Here is a 16,282-nt window from a genome sequence, read left to right as displayed (position 1 = left end):
TGGCAAAATGAAGTTAGCAGCTACAGCTATGCTCTGAACTGCTGACAATTCCTACTACCATAAGACTACAGCTTATTCTGGCTCACTCTACATTATGGAGGGAGGTATTTCTTTTTCTTTTTAATTTTTAATTTTAAGATACACATAATATCTGTTCTTACATATTTTGCTATAATTGTAAGATTTGCTATTTTCTTTCTCATTTGGGTTCTCATTCAAGTGCTAGAAAATATTGACTGAATAAAAGCTTTGATCCAGTGTATAATCAAAAGATTAAATTTATACAAGATGATATTACATTAAGATGAGGATTAGTGAGGAGTCATTATTAATGCTTACACAGCTTATTCCAGAGTGACTGATGGGTGGGGATCAGTGTTCAGGAAATTAATCCTTTTCTTGAACATATTATAGGTGCCTGCGACAAACACAAGTTTAAAAATTATACCAGATTGTAGATCTACTATACTAAAAAGAATATAGGCAAACTCTGGGTTATTTAGGAGTTCTTGGTTTTTCCATGGTGTTGTTCCCCTCTACTGCTCTGCTTCTTTTTTTACTGTACTAGAGGGTAGGATGAGGAAGACAGAAAGGAGGAAGTCAATTTTGAAGAATGTTAGTCTAAGGTTTGTTTGGGCATGATATTGGAATCAAATGGCTTCATCTGTGACTGGGAAAATATTCCACAATACTAAGTGGGTTCTCCCAGCAAAGGTCAAATAAGCAGACTCTCAGCACTACATGCAATTCCCTTTGGGCAAGGAGAATGGGATTTGGGGAGAAACTTTGAGAAATGGACAGAGAACTTGCCACTTGTTCTATGCCTAAGTCTTCTCCTTGAACACTTAGTCTATTTATTAGCGTATACTGAAAGGCTTGACTATATAAGTTTAGTTACACTAACATTAATATTATACTTGTTGAAATTATCTCTATTTGGGTAGATAATATGGACATCTTGCAGCAGGGGTAGAGGACTGAGATAACTGTAGATAATTCTGGCAAATGAATAAAAACCTCCTCAACTTTGTGTGGAAATCCAGGTAATTTTCAGAACCTCTCTGCCTTATTCTGAATGACTTTGAAATTAAGAGTATGTTTTATTTATACATTGATTGATGTACAAATTGATTACTCACATACTCACTCACCTACCCACTCACTCAGCAAAGCCTTTCTGGGGGCCTGTTGTGTGCCCAACACTGGGCATACCATATTGCTCAAGTTCCCCAGGTAGAAATCAGGAAAACTAGCCATCTAAATCTATGAAAGTTCTTTCTTTTGGCTTAATAGGAACATTCTGTAAATCTTGCCATATATGGCACCAGTAAACCCCCAGAGAGGAAGAAAGTCTGGGCTTCTGGTAGTTAGGACAGCCAAGGTGGCAGCAGCTTACATAAAGATAAAACCCCTGCTCTTGACAAGAGCCCTGCCTGCTCTTTGCAACTGTCAATGACTTGAGGTGATCTCCTGTGACTGTTTGTATGCTCAAATATGTCATTGGACTGCTGAGTTCACCCTTCATTGAAATAGATTCTTATTTTCTCCTGAAAAATGGTAGTTTTTTAATCTTTGAAGTCTAATATTATTGACATTTTGTTTTAGTCACCGTCTGAGATTTTGGAAGTCTGAGAAATACCAGGTGATCCTAAATTTTGTTTTTAAATCATTTTGATCATAAAAAAGAAGATGGCAGACTGGTGCAGCCACTGTGGAAAACAGTTTGGAATTTCCTCAAAAAGCTAAAAATGGAACTGCCTTTTGACCCAGCAATTCTACTGCTCGGATTATACCCTAAGAATCCCAAAACACCAATTCAAAAGAACATATGCACCCCAATGTTCATAGCAGCACAATTTACAATAGTCAAGTTCTGGAAGCAACCTAAGTGCCCATCAATAAACGAGTGGATCAAAAAACTACAGTACATTTACACAATGGAATAGTATGCAGCAGAAAGGAAGAAAGAGCTACTACCCTTTGCGACAGCATGGATACAACTGGGGAGCATTATGCTAAGTGAAATAAGCCAGGCAGTGAAAGACAAATACCATATGATCTCACCTATAAGTGGAATCTAATCAACAAAACAATCAAGCAAGAGAAATATAACCAGCAACATTGAAAGAAAAAACAAACTGACAGTAACAAGAGGGAAGGAGGGAGGGGGTAACAGGGAAAAGAAAGGGAAGGGTCCAGTCAAGGAACATGTATAAAGGATGATGGATGAAGCCAAAGTGGGGAAGGATCGCGGGTGGGAGGTGGGGGTGGGTGGGGCAGGGGAAAGTGGTGGTGGGAAAATGGAGACAAATGTATTTGAACAATTAAAAAAAAGATGACTAAAATGCTTTCAGAATTCAGATAGTAGACAGGGTAGATGGGAAGTAAATTCACAGGAACCTCTGGTCTCCAAGAAGGTAAATTGAAACTACTAGTTCCCACTGGAGAATAGAAATGGCAGGCAAGCAGTGGGGGATGCCCTTCAGTGTATGGTAAAGGGCCCAGAGTGTCCAACCTTTGGGTGTCTCTGGGCCACAATGGAAGAACAGTTGCCTTGGGCCACACATTAAATACACAACAACACTAATGAAAACTGATGAGCAAAAAAGATAAGGTTTTAAGTAAATTTATGCTTTTGTGCTGGGCCACATTCGTAGCCATCCTGGGCCACATGCAGCCCATGGGCCGCAGGTTGCACACACCTGGAACATTGTCTCTTCTCAGTGACCATCCATATGTCTAATATGCCACCACAGTGATAACAGCCTCTGCCTCCTTGATTCCACCACAAGGATCCATATGAATTCATTATGTGGTAAACAAGGGCTCAGTTCCAAGTTCTGCCTTCATCTATAAATGTTATATCAATTTAAATAATTTTGTCATACTTTTTATTATAATTTTTCCATCTATAGAATCCTAATTGAAAAATATATTTCAACGTTTAACTACTTATAACAAGGGCAAATGTGACATGTCATACAAAGGCAAATTCCTTCAGGTCATTGTAAACTTGGTTTCAATTTGTAGCTTCTCACTTTATTTTCAATAAAAGGAAATGAAAATACTTGTGGATATGATCTAGTGCTTCAATCTCCAACTTTCTTTAGAGGTTTTACATTTTTTATTATGATATTCATTATATTTTTCCAGTAGGACAAAGACCAGAAGCAGACAAATTCTTAAGGATGAACCAGAAACATTTCTTTTCATAATCTCTTTGCATTTTTTTTTTGTGATGAAGCCATAATTTTGCAGCAAGACTAACTTTGTAAATCTTTATATGGCTTTGCCTAAGACTTTAAGCTCTACAGCCAGCAAAACCACCTAGAATTGGGCAAGTATTTCTATTTTGCCTGTTGATGGCAGATTAAGTGACCAAATCAGACTAACGTAATTTTTGCTTGGAAGAACACCTTTTAGTTTAACTCAGTTTTGGTCCTTAGAAGCTTTAGTAAACATTCCTAAATGAAGCCCTGGGCTTGTGAACTTGTTTATTTTATATGTCTTCCCAAGTGCAAGATGAAGAGCTACAGCAATCAGAGCAAAAATAACCTAAATTGGGGACCAGTGATCTCCAATATTGCAAATTCTTTGGAGCAATGGATTTGGTGAAGGAAATATTTGGCAACAACTCAAGAAAGTTCTGCACACACATAGCATCACATAGAGCTGTAAGTGCATTCAGGCTGTAAAGCTGAATTTAAATTAGTATAAACAACAAAACAAGCCTCTAAGAAAAAAGCCTGTCTTTAACAATGCATCTGTTTATCACCACCCAGTGTCATAAATCCAAGATGATTACTATGCTTTTTGTGAAGGGAACATCTCTTGTTGTGGTAAAATTAAATGTACTTTGACAACTTGTGTGCAATGTTTATCCATCTGTTCAATTAGAAATAATTTGTCCTCATCATTCTAACATGTATTACTTTTTCCAATTTCTTCTTAGTAATGTTTTCTTAATGTTCTTTAAGGTGAGACCACAGAATTTCTTATTTCTCACAACAAAGACCATAACTAATTAGAATTATGCTGATGAGTTTGTCTCAAAAAATTGTATTCTTATTTTCATAGGTGACCAATCTGCATTCTTACCCCTAACCATCAGGCAGGTTTTGACAGATTTAGGTAAAGGGGCCACTGCATTCTTACAGCTGTGGTTTCTCATTCAAAAACCATATACATATTCTGGTACTTCAAATTTCGTTCTGGAAAAATGTATTTTATCATTATTAATGTATTGTGTCACCACTAATGTAATGATTTTCCAACTGGGCTGTTTTAAGCTCAATAATTTATAATTTTTTATACCAATGGTATACATTTTGGAATTTTTAATTTCAAAACCATTTTTGAAGTACAGCCTTATCAGGAATAAGTTTTATAGTCTTGCTTGATGAACTCATTCACAAACTATATATATATGTTGTAAAATAATGTAGAAGTTGGTATAGTGATTCTTACATTGAAGAACAATTGAGATATTTAATCACAAAATTATTACTCAATCCATTACTCAAAGCTAAAAATTATCTGCTTAATTTCCCTAAAAAATCTGGGATATTTCTAGCAATGTTTATGGTAATAGATTTGGTATTTGAGAAGGGTAAGTTCTTAGCACTTTTCTGATTCACTTAGATTCGAGATTGCAGTAACAAGCCTACATGTGCAAAACCATCCAGAGTAACTTCTTTTCTACTGTCTTATCTCCATATGAGCTGAGAGGGGCAACAATGCTACTTTTTAAGTATTTTAAAGTGTATAAGACTTTTTGATCTTAAAAAATCAAAATGGGTTCTCAGAATTCTGAATAGCATGTCATCCCTTTTGTGCTCATCTAAGTAATTGAATATTACCTTTGACACATTAATGATTTAAGGCTCCTTTTTCTTAAGAATATCACCATTTATAGTAAACATCCTAAATAATTCTTTTATAATCCAATGATACCGAGAAGCCTTCCTGTTTTAAATTACAATCAAGTCTTCAAATTCCATGTGAATTTAAAACCAACTTTTGTGTTTCTAATTGTACATATCACTGATCTCCTTTTGGCTATCTGGGTTAGCTTGCTAACCTCACCTGTAGATTCGTGAAGTCAGATGGAAATGCTTTTATTCTAGAGAATCAGAGGAAACCAACAATAGTTAAAACAACCTAGCAGGTAATGCCCCAGTGGCTCTGCCTTTCTATTAAATAAAGTACAGCATTTTGGTATAAGGAAAAGTGGATGTTACTGTGTCCAGCAGCCACACAGTCATGTTAGAAGGCAAGCCAGACATGGCTAGTCTTCTGCTGTTGATGGTCTGGAGAAAACAAGGTAGTCAGTTTACCCTGCTACACACTGGTGTAAGCAGCAGCCTCAGTATCATCACACTGGCCCTCACTGTCTGCTGGAATAAACCATGGGTTTCAAGACTGGGGTGGTCTTGAAAGGGAACAAAGTGGGAGAGGCAGGACTTGCTCAGTATGCACCATGTGCCAGGTGCTGTGCCAAGCACTTAACATCCTTTATTACCTTTACTTCTTAAAACATCCCTGAAACATAAGTTGTTTAAAAAATTAAAGGAAGTAAATAGACAAATGCCATTTTCATCAGGTTTGGCAATGGTGGATGGCATTATGCTCACAAACATTTCCATATAAAACTTCAATATATTACACAGACTCTACTTTAGGTCAGTTACTCTAAGTGGATTAAAATGCATATGGGTGAAGAGAGAACAGTGTCTATGGAATGATTACTATATGGCAGGCACGGTATTAGGCACTTAGTTAGGTAATGCTGAAAGTGCCTTTACTCAGAGGAAAGCTGGGCTCTTAAGCAGCCAGATCTGGGCTCAAATCCAGGCTCTATCACTTACCATGTGGCCCTGAGAAGCTGGTTAGCTTTTCTGAGCCTCCATTTCCTCAGCTATAAATTAGATGTAATAATGCAAGAACATTGTGAGAATGAAAGGAAATGATGAATTTGTGCAAATTGCTTATTGGATCATGTATTAACTTATGTAAAACACTCTATTCATTCAGTCCACAGATTTTATTACTCTTTTTATGCTCACTTTGTGCCAGGTGACATTCTAGCCATTTGGGATACATTGGTAAAGAAAACAAAAATAAATAAAATAAATTATTATTGGAGCAGAGTGATTAAGAACAATCTCTGATATCAGACAGAACTGAATTTGAATCCCAGCATTTCCAGCTGGGTGCACTTGGAAATTTCTTAATCTGTACAGTGGGGATAGACTATATTCCATGGTTGTGGTCAACATGAAATGAAATAATATATTAAACACTAAGCACTCTTGGACACATAGAAAGTGCTCAATAAATAGCAGCAATTAATTAATTTTATTATTGTAAGTACTAATTTTCCTAACAACACTGAGAGGAAGATATTGTCATTGCATAGAAGAGAAAATTGCAGCTAAGATTGGGTGTCTTGACTGAGATTGCAACATTCCTTGGGGATGGCACTTGATTTGAAAACCTGTACTATTTACCTTGGGCTGCCTTCCATGCGTGCACATGGACACTTGCACTGTCTACCTGTTACTCTGACAAGACTGGATTTTTGAGAGTATCTATCTATTGGCAAGTGTCAGATCTAAGGAGTGTGGCATTTTATTTTCCTTTGTGTGTTTCTGTGTTCTTGATTGATGCCACTTACATGTCAATTTAAAGATGTATCACATTTTGAATTTACTGTCATGTTCAGAATTCTTCACTTTGTGACATCTCAGATCTACATATATTGTTATTTTTACAAGGCAGAAAAAGGGTAGTGATGAGATGAGTAGCAATTTGGAGCACTGTCCTATGGCTAATAAATTGCATTCAGTTGAATCATGTAAAAACCTACTTCCGTACACTGAACTTGAACCTGGTTCTTCTCACTGTTCTGACATGTGACTTTTCCGTTTCTACATATCTATGATCTATTTCTCATTTCTCTCTTATTGTCCTGTGAATTGACATGATATTTATACATTTAAGAAGAATGCATCATGTCAATAACTTAAGGACCAACAAGAAAGTTGGATGCATTATTGGGCATATGGTGTAGTAAATGGTACAGTGAACATTTATTTGGCAGTTGAATGTATCTCACATATGAATTTAATTGAAATTGTTTGTAGAAAAAGCTGATGTTGTTCTAGTGAAGCTAAGTTGAAATTTAGAATTTCTTCTCTTTTGTTGTCCCCAGACCCAAATCAAGTTAAATTTTCATTCTCTAGTTGGAAAAATTGAGACTTATATAGCTTCCTTCTCCATCCCTAACTTTTACCAAAAACTATACACTAAAAAGAGCCATCATCAACAGCCCAATGTAAAGTCTTTCTGATATTGGTTTAAGGCTATTTATTAAATAAATACATATTTCCTCAATTATAAGATTTCCACATTTTTAGAATATTTTTAAAACTGTGAAATTGACTATCCCTAACAATGTACGTATTAGTTTAATGCAGTAATATTTTCTTCTATTCCAAAAAAGTTGTTATTAAATCGATGGTGTAACTTAAATCAGTGGTTTCTTAGAGTTTTAGTAACAGATATTTCTCTTTTTCTTAGTGGGGCAGCTTCCAAAAGGAAGATCTGGAAATGTCTGGGGTCTTAACACTTTGGGAACTTAATTAATTCTAAAATCATTTTTCCACATGGAGCAGACTGAAAGTGATCAGAGGGGATGGGGAAGGAGGACAATGGTGGAAAGAAGGAGAAGGGACTAAACAAAGAACATGTATGAATGACCCATGGACATGGACAACAGAGTGGGAATTGACTGTGGCGGGGGGGGCAGGGTGGGATGGGTGGAGGAGGGCAAAGGGGGAAAAACTGAGACAACTGTAATAGAATAAACATGCTTTAAAAATAAAAATTAAAAAAGAAAGATAAAAATAAAAAAAATCATTTTTCCACGTGATATTACAAAAAGTCCAACAGAAGATTCATTAGGACAGAGCTTCCTATTTAGCTTTGAAAGGCTTACTTAATGGGCCCCATAGAAAGCCCTCACCATGCACTTCTTTCCTTGCTGTTGGATAAGATGCCCTGCTGGAAGGCAGCAGACCTACAGATTGCCAGACACTGGTGAATTTAGGCTGATTTTCTCTGGCAAGATTAATTGGAGACCTGAGGTCAACTTTTTAAGATTATCTCATTGCTTTAGAAATTTCCCTGAACCTACTTCTCCAGTTACTTTGGTCGAAAAAAGTAATAATTGTGAGAATATTGATTTAAATACTCTATTTTGACAAGGTGTACAGCTTTAAGTGTGTGAGTGTTTATATATCTTCAAAAGAAATCTGTGAGGTTGATAGGGAAAGAATTAACAGTTCCTGTTTGCAGATGGAGCAATGAAGGTTTCAGAGTGACACATTCATGAAGCATCTTGGAAAAGAACCTAGGTCTTTGAATTCAAGACAGTGACGGTGGTAAGAGAGGATGGGTGTGGATTTGGGCTCAGATCTCAGTTCTTCCACTCACTGGAGGTGTCATCTGTGGGAGCAGACTTAACTTTCAGCATTCTGAGAGTTTGCTCATCTGCGCAGCTGGGGTAATCACACCTGCAGATTAGAGATAAACCTGTGCTTCAAGAGGATCATAGATGATAGTAGCCTCATTGTGAAGGCTCAGTGCATGGGAGATATCATTATTTTCACTATATATTTTTTAAAATCACTTAGCCTTTAGGGACATTTAGCTGAAACCTAGTGCTGCTGTAGGAAATAAGATGGTTAAAGAGCATGGCACTGAAATGACCTACACGAACATTAGAGTGATGCTATTTTGTCCTAAGAGTGCACTAATTAGAATATAAACTGGGCTCATGAAACAAAGACCCAAAAAGTCAGACTATCTCTAAGGAGGTGTCTTAAATGGCGTCTTGGAACATATTACCTGTTTAAATGATAGCTGTTAGGTTGCTCCGTTAGTTAATTGGCCCTTTTCTGGAAAAGGATGTGCTAGCAGTCTTGATCCAGGGACTTACCCAAGAGAACAATTCCCTATTCCCAGGAAAATGAAACACTCATGGGACGAAGAGTTACACAAAATGAAGTGGCCAGAAAAAAAAAAATGTGACAGCACAACAGTCTAAAGTTCTGCTTTAGATGAGAGCCCTTGGTTCTCTCTGGCCCAATCTTCAGAGACAATCCCCCAAGCTGGGCTTTTTTATTGTAGATTTTTGCCCACCCTTTTAATTGTGTATGACAGGTGGCTCTGCTGAGTTTTGCTGGGAAGGAAGGAGTAAGATTTCAGAGGGTCCTCTACTTTCAGTCCTTGGCCTGCTCTTTAGGCTGGTGAAGCCGATGGGATTAACCCTTTCATTTCAGAAGTGAGGGTGGTAAGGAGGGAGCAGGAAGGAGGGGCGACCCCTGGCAGGGCAGCGAAGGTGTGGGCTGAACAATTTTCTGTCAAAACGAGGGACGGAGCCTTGCTTCTGCTGATGGCCCTGACCGGCTCTGAGGCCTGATTACGTTCCGCATCTCAGCAGCTGAGCCACAGCAGGAGCAAGGCCTCCCAAGTCCATCTGCCGCGTAATTACCGCGGAGCCGACCAAGGGCTATTAGGGCTCATAAGAGCCCTTTACCATCAAGAGCGCCCCACTCTTCAGATCGGCGAGAGCCGCGCCAGAGCAGGGGCGGGCCAGGCCCGGCTCACTGCATCCCCATCCCCGCCCTTCCTGGCTGCCCCCGGCCGGACCCAGCAAGTTACGAAGCTTCGGAGAAGGACCTGCCTGCCACAGGGGCCTCGGGACTGATACGCGTTTCTGTGCCCTGGGTGTTCACCTAGCAGTCCTGGGCGCTCTTGGGTAGGTGCGAGGTCCCTTTTAACTGCAAAGCTGCGATGGAGGTGTGTGCACTCGAAAGGCTGCAAGGAAAACACCGCCAGGCCTCCGCGGCCCAGCGGAGCTTCCCTGGAGGGCGTTCCTTTCTGATTTAAACCATTATCTCACTGGAGGAAACTTGGACAGGAATGAGTGTGAATTACTTCCTGCAGCGTTTCCTAAGTGTGCTCTGCGACCCTAAATTCTACGACTGTTGGATGGTAGTAAATTGGGGAAAGCGGAGTTAGAAAAGTGAGTGTGTGTGGCGCTTACGCTGGGCGGGGCGGGGCGGCCCCCCGGCGGCCCCCCGGCGGCCCCCCGGCGGCCCCCCGGCGGCCCCCGGCTTTCACCAGCCGCTGCGGACGGACGGAGTCCTCCGTGCGCCTGTCTGGGATCCCCACGCGGCGGGCCTGCGGCCCCTCCCGGCGCCTCACTCGGGAGCCCTTGTTTGTGGAGCCGCTTGAGGGGCTGCCAGCCCACCCTCTTGCTCCCGGCGCACACTTAGGGAAGCATCGCTTTAACGCTGTGGCCTCTCCTGAAAGGAGGAAATAAAGCCCTCAACCGGGCTCAAAGGGGAAATTTTATATGTTAGTAGAAAGATCGAGGCTGTTCATTGTTGTTATTGTTTTATCGTTATTACTCAGATGAAGCCAGGGTAAAATTCTTATAATGTTACAAACCCCATGAACATATATATCCCAGTCTCTTGAAAAAGCCTATTTTTAAAAATGTTATTGTTATAAAAATGCCATTTGATAGATATTTAACCAAATGCGATCGAATATCTACGCCTTTTAAAAACTTCATATAATGATATTTACAAATGAGAAACTAAAATCTTTCGTCAGATATTTTTGAGTTTTGGTTTAGAAAACATGGCCAAATCCATTCAGCATATTACATAGATTGCTCTGTTCGGAATATTAGGGGGACAGAATATACAGGCAACGGCTCTGAATTTTTAGATACCTATGCTGAATTTTCAACAACAGGTGCTTGTTTCTTGTTTATGACAAATGTCTTAAGAATATATTCTTTGTTTTGTATTAAAAAATGGTATTCTGTATATGTAATTTTATAGCTCTTTTTAAAAATCAGTGTTTTGTATTAAAAATGCAAAACCTTCACGAAAGGAATCACTAGTTTTATCATAGTAATCACCTTGGGAACGGAAGGAGAGGAATGGGAAAAGAGGATGTTAAGGCCTTAGCTTTATCAGCAATGTTTTATTTTGTTTAAAAATAAAAAGGAGAACTGAGAAGCTTATATGAAAAATGCTAACATCTCGGTGGTGAATATGGATGCCATTTGTATTAAAAAAATTTTTTTTTCTGTGCATTTATACATTTCATTGTTAAAAACCAGTGAAAGAGTAGGAGTATGTGTGAAATTCCCTAAATTCCTAATCAACTGGCTTTAGCTGATACATCCAATGTACTTCATTTGCTCTAGTAACATTGTCAAAGTGATAACACTTTATCTCCTTTGCACAGGGTTTGAAATTGTTTTACAAATATGGGCAGCTATGGATTTGTTAGTTCTCCTGGCAGATCTAATAAAATCCACTGAAGGGTTCAACGGACACTTACTGAATGAATTCATTATATCTCAATACTTTGGTTAAGATCTGTATTTATTATAACAATCTTCATTCATCTTGTAGTGCTTTTATTCTCTACAAGATTTTCATCCTTCTATTTAAATTATGTGTTGAATTACTTTAGCAACCCCATAGTTCAGGGTCAGTTACTGGTGTTTTATCTTAAAAAGAATAGCTGTAACATTAATTAATAAATTAATATAATTTTCCAAATGCTAAGCACTTTTCCTGCTATTACACATTTAGCCCCCCAACAACAAAAAGTATGTGAGAAGCCTTACCACTTCTGTTTCACTGATTAGGAAACAGAGGCCCAGAAGAGTCTAAAACTTAACCAAGGCGACAAAGCTAGAAATGTGTTGCAATCAGAAGTTTCCTTCAAAGCCCATGCTCTTACTTAACTCTATTGCTTTCTAGAGATACTATTTAGCTTACTTTTAGTATAATTCAAAGGAACATCCCAATGAAAGCATCATGTGTCTTCAATTCTAAGATGTTTTCTACCACATTTGAAAGTTATATTAGAATGGTCTTCCAGCTGGTGGTGTTCTGCATCCCCATCTACACTTTTCCAGCCCAGAGCTGTTGAGTAGAGATGCCTCACGATGAATGGTTTTGGATGATCTTACCCACAAGGCATAGGCTTGTGACAGTATCAACGGATTGTTTTTCTTTAATCAGAGCCTTGTGGTTCTTTTAGGAGGCAGCTCCTGTCTATAGCACATCCTTTCCTCTTGTGAAACCAGCTCTGTTTATTCATAAAATGGTGTGTGTATTTGTGAGTAACTTGAATTGGTAAGTCTTTTTAGTTTTTTCTTTTTATATAGTTTACATTTTATAAAAAAATACATATTTTTTACAAAATAACAATATTATATACAAAAACAATATTATTTTTTTTAATATAGTTTAGTTTTGTTTTTCTTTTACTTGACTGCCTCTTTAAAGACCTAAAGGATGGTTTTAGACTTGACTTGGTGCCACTTAAGAAAATTTCACAGTAGTCAAGAACTAATTTCATCAGGAAACATTCTGGGCTTCAGTTAAAATGTAAAAGCCTTTTTTTAGCCACCGGATAAAATAAGGTTTCATTTGCTTTTTTTTTCCTGCAATAGTGTCAGTTAGGAGATATTGCCAGGGGCACAAGGGAAGCCAATTCTATAGCTGAAAAAAATCTAAATCTACTTGCCAAATTCTAAACATACCCACTAAATGAGTGTTATGAACACACACACAAGCACGCACGCACGCACGCACGCACGCGCGCCGAACTCCCAGGGTGAAGGACAATTTCCCTAAAATAACTTAAGGTTTTACTACTAAAATTCTCACATTCTCACACTCCTCATACATAAAAGCAGATTTGTGTGTACAATTATAAATTGAAACCACATAGCATTTTGATTATTAATAACAGATAGCATTTAGTGAGTGATAGCATTATTGAATGGCGACTATGTGCCTGACCCTATTCTAAGCACTTTAATCCTAGAAACTGGTACCATTATTATCTCCATTTTTCAGATGAAGAAATTGAGGCACAGAGAGGGTAAATCTATTGCCCAAGGTCTCACAGCTGATGAATGGCAGTTTGATTTCAGACCCCATATTCTTTTGCCTGCATGCTGTACTGTCTCTTGCTATATCTTCAAACCAAATACAGGTTTCCAGAAAATGCTAGACAAAAGCCTAAATGGCAACTACTTACTGTGTCTTTTGTACAGATATTATGGTAAGCTTCTCCCCTCCCCCACATGTCTCATTTAATGTTCATAATCTAGGGATTTAGATTTTATTAGCTTTATTTTAGAGAGAAATGGAATCTCAGAGAGCTCAAGGAATTTCCTTAAGGTCACAGAGCTAGTGATTGATGATGATTTGGGAATTCAAACAAGTCTGTAGCTAGTGCTCATTCCATTGCTCAGTTTCCACACTTGTATGTGTTCCTGATTTGGTAAGTAAAGAGAACTAGAATATTCTTCTCAGCACTGTAATAGTCATTGTAAAATTCATGATCACCAATAGGAGGCTTGCTATCTTCCCATCTCAGAGTGAAATTGTGTATGATGCAATTTTAAAATACATTAACATCCCTGGGTAAAATAGGTACTTTGTGGCTTTAGAATTTAGTATTTCTGTTAAAATCAATTACTCATTAGAACAGTGTCTGACTACTGAATGAATTGTAAATGAATTGCAGGGTCAGAACGTTATCAAAAAATGACTGAAGTTTTTCCTCCATATGTGTTCATAATGACTGATTTGGGAAAAAAAGAACAGAACATTAAAATCCTCAAATACATCAAGATTTCCCAGTAAATGGAAACATAGTCAGATTTCAGACAATAAAGCAAAACTGCAAGTCTCAGGTGATGGGACTTCTTGTTGAGAGTTGAAGGCCAAGAGCCTGAAGAGAGATTCGGATATATCTCTCTACAAGGAGGGGCATCTGCCTCCTAGGACTCCTTGCCCAGGGAGCACGAGCCACTGGCCCAGGCTGCCTCACACAGGTTGCCTTAGAAGTTTGAGGATGAGGCTCTGGTTTAGGATGGTTAAGTCATTGTCCTAAGGTCATATAACTAGAAAACCATGAAGCCTGACCCTAATCTGAGGCAGGTCTGGGTTAATTCGGGGCTCTTAGCTCTTGGCTCACCCATCTCATTTTCTAGGTAGCCGAGAGACTTTTTAGCAGTGGAGATGCCTTCTCTATAAGCTTATTCACCAAATTATCACTGGAGTAAAAAATGCTTTTCAAATGTACATTTAGATTTTAATCTTACTATTTCTGAGTGAATTTTCAAATATGAAAAATGGTTAATGTCAAGAACTTAAAAAATAAATATACTGAGTTTTTGTAACTTTTCTGGGAAAGCTCTGTGGATATTTTTAAGGAACTGAAAATGGGCTGGGTATAATAATCTACATTCTGCAGTATTTTGAGCAAGGCTAATTTTATTAACCTGATTATAATATATTCTTACTTTTTGTACTACATAATACAAGCCAAAGGAACACATACAACGCAGAGCAAATAATTTTTGCTCTTCTTTTTTTTTTTTTTGATGTAATTTGACCATTTCATAAGACCTGAACAAGCATCTCTGCCAACAGATTCAGGCCATGCACCTTTTTCTGGGAATATGATTACATTTATATTACAAAGATTTATAAAACATAGTGCTACATGAATGTGGCCAACTCATCTACTTTGGAACTGTGAATATCAGTCTCTTCTGGCACTGGGAAGAGGACATGATGCCATTGGGCATGTTTCTAAAACTCTCAGACAAGACTTCACGAGTAGGCAATATTGATTTTTCTGTAAATGTAATTTTTTTTCACTTTAGGACATTTGTGTACCATATAAAATCAACTGTCATAACACAGTTTGTAAAATAGAAAAAATTAAATAAAATCAACAGTTATTCACTATATGCAGGGTACCAATCAAGCTTCTACTTTGAAGCTCATTTCCTTATGGGTAATTATGGGCTGGGAGGGATGGGAGCAGGCGAAGGCCAAACAAAGCAAAGATTGACACTAACCCCAGATAAAGGGACGGGTTTGTAACTGACAAAATGATCAACTGTTAAATTATCAGAAGAATAAGCTCCTAATAATTCCTTCTAAACAATAAAGTGTTTCTTTACCACAAATTCTCAAGTGGTGGGTGCATAGTGATACACTTCACTTGGACACTGGAACAGAAAAGCCAGAGGGAAATACACATCAGTGGATAGAGTTTCTCATAAAATTTACATCTCAAGGGCCAGTGGCCTGGCAGGAATGAAAAGAGTGTTCTATTTTGGCCACAACGCTAGGAAACAGCTTTCAGGTCTGACCTGATCTGAGAATGAGTTATAGATATTATAGCCAACTTTTCCTCCACACCAATACCCCATCCCTCCAGAAACCTTAATAGACTTTCGGAGCCCCCATTTAGAGCCACTGCATAAAATGATCCTTTGATGAAAAGGGATTGGAACAAGGGTTAAAGCCGACATTGAGAGGTGACTGTGGAGGGCATGGTTTTCATACAGCCCTCCTTTAATATGTGTGGTGTGCACCTGTGATAAGATGATTCATTACCTGGGGCTGCTCTTTGACAAGCTCCATCGTTCAGCCCTTGGGGTTCTGACGGGACAATCCTGGCCCACCCAGGAAATAAAATAAGGTCAGCTTTTCCCCCTGAGACATAGACAGAGGTGGTTTAGCTTATAATGCATTTCTGTTTACGCTTTATGTAAAATAAAAACACGGTTGGAGATGTCACAATTCCTCTTCACAGAGCAGGCCAAGCAGGGATGCGTAAAGTCAGTGCCAGGTAAATAACTCTGGGAGGAAAAATCTTGGGGAGGGTGCAAGTTCCTTCTCCCTTGTGTTTCATAATCAGAAATAGCAACATTTGAGACTGGGCGCTCCAGTGAAATGTCTTTGAATGGAGTGCTCCCCAACACCATCAGCTTCAACTCTTGCTTGTTTTTCAAGCAGCTTTTACATTTATTGGGGTCTTGAAGGTGGAGCCATCCTCGTCTTAAGCTCTATCAGTATCTTGGTGACTGCAAAGCTGGCTCATTAGCTGTGTAAGGAAACAGGTGTACTGCTCAGGACAGGAGGAAGATTTGCTGGACCTGACAGACTGAAGGAAACCTACAGGCATACAAAGGACTGCCTAACTCCCGTGAGAACCAGCAAGAGGCCCGGCATGTTCAGCCTACTTGAAGTGGGCTTCACTCTAACTCATCCCTTTTCTTGATGTTTTTACATGATTTCTTCAGTCTTTTCCCATCACCTCCTCATACATTCAGAAATTGGCTTTACTGAAGCCAATTTATTAAGTTTAG

General features: G+C 38.6%; 1 protein-coding gene across 1 annotated transcript in view; it reads right to left on the bottom strand.

The window, feature by feature from the left end:
* POU6F2 (POU class 6 homeobox 2) overlaps positions 1–16,282 on the bottom strand; it is a 514,892-nt gene that overhangs the window by 36,483 nt on the left and 462,127 nt on the right. The window lies entirely within an intron of this gene.

The sequence above is a fragment of the Pteronotus mesoamericanus genome, unplaced genomic scaffold (genome assembly GCF_021234165.1).
Source record: "Pteronotus mesoamericanus isolate MK-2021 breed Mesoamerican mustached bat unplaced genomic scaffold, CSHL_Meso_final scaffold_85, whole genome shotgun sequence".
NCBI lineage: Eukaryota > Metazoa > Chordata > Mammalia > Chiroptera > Mormoopidae > Pteronotus > Pteronotus mesoamericanus.
The sequence above is the reverse complement of the archived record's forward strand: the minus strand, read 5'-3'. Positions and strand labels throughout refer to the sequence as shown.